Raw genomic sequence first — 1693 nt, 5'->3', positions numbered from 1 at the left:
AATGTTGTAGTGCATGATAATTTATGACATACCCAGTTTTTAGAAATCACAAAAGTTGCACGTAGTATGAGATATTCATCATCGCATTTCAAGGGTAAAATCGAAACTAATCGCGCCCGGAGCGTACGAAGCGTGACCCTTCTGTTGCGTCAGACCCGAATGACCCGTGACAAGGAAGTGATGAAATTTGAATAAAGGGGCGCCGCGGCGGTATTTTTTCGTGAAAAGCGGCAAGTCATCTCACTTGCGACAGCGGATCGTCTTGCCTTTGCGTGTAGTGTTTGGTGCTGATGTGTTTCTTTCGAGCTGTGCACAAGAAAGCCGCAATATCGAGATTTTCTTTGTCTGAGAAGCATAAAACCCAGGGACAGCCGCTACGGCGCTTCTTCTTGCAGACAGGTGAAATAGTTTTTCGCGTCTCTTTATACTTTGAGAAAGAAACAGACAAGCACTACACATCGCACGCAAACAATAAGTTGTCCACTTGCGTATTTCAGAATGCTTGCCAATTTTTCTGATCAGATTTTGCTTCGGCGCACCTTGATTCAAGTTTCGTCACTGCCCTGTCAGGAGTAGCTCCGGTCAGACGTAACAGAAACACCGTGCTTCGTGCGCGCCGGGCGCGATCAGTTTCGATGTCGCCCTTGAAATTCGATGATGAATTTTGTGATTTCTAGAAACTGATCATTCCATAAACTATCATACACTACAGCTTTCTCATATAAACAACTGCACTCCAGTCAATAATTAAAAAAGCTAATTAACGAGATTTTGTTAATTAACCGCGTCATCATTTCAGCTGCGGAGAAATGTTTCCGCCTCGACATAGAGTTTGCGTGCGAAAACGACAGGAGCCTGACTGTCATAGGATTTTTTACAAAAATCTTCCTTGTCTAAAAAAAAAGACACCCTGTATACCTATACAGGCTATTTATGCAGGGTATTTTTTTTAAGATAATACAGATTCTTTTCTTTATCTAAATCCTCTGAGCGTAAGGCTTCGGTCGTTTTCGCACACACATTCTACGTCGAGGCGGAAATACTTTGTCCCAGCTGAAATTACCCTATTGCGATAATTTAACAAAAATCGTTAATTAACTTTTTAATAACTGACTTTTCAGTAGTTGTTTACACTAGAAAGTTGTAGTTCACGACATTTTATGGCATATTAATTTTTTTTAAATAATCAAAGTTGCACGTAATTCGAGATATTCGTAATCGAATTTCAAGAGCAATATTGAAACTGATCGCGCCCGGCGCGCACGACGCGCGACCATTCTGTTACGTCAGACCGGAACAACCCGTGACAAGAAAGCGACGAAATTTAAATGAAGGCGCGTCGGGGCCGCATCTTTTCGTGAAAAGCGGCAGGTCATCTCACATGCGCCCGGGGATCGTCTTACCTTTGCGTGCGGTGTTTGCTGCTTATCTGTTTCTATCGAGCTGGGCGCAGGAAAGCCACCATATAAACCGTTTCTTTCTCTTTGCAGTGTAAACCTCAGGGGCAGCCACTGCGGCTCTTCTTCTCGCTTAGATTTTCGCGCCTGTTTATAGTTTCAAAAAGAAACATAAGCATCATACATCGCACCCGAAGAATAAGCTGCCTACTTGTGCATTTCAGAATGCTTGCCGATTTTCCTAACCAGATCTTGCTTCCGCATGCCTTGATTAAAATTTTGTCACCTCCTCGTCA

Source organism: Rhipicephalus sanguineus, chromosome 1 (assembly GCF_013339695.2).
Source record: "Rhipicephalus sanguineus isolate Rsan-2018 chromosome 1, BIME_Rsan_1.4, whole genome shotgun sequence".
Taxonomy (NCBI): domain Eukaryota; kingdom Metazoa; phylum Arthropoda; class Arachnida; order Ixodida; family Ixodidae; genus Rhipicephalus; species Rhipicephalus sanguineus.
The sequence above is the reverse complement of the archived record's forward strand: the minus strand, read 5'-3'. Positions refer to the sequence as shown.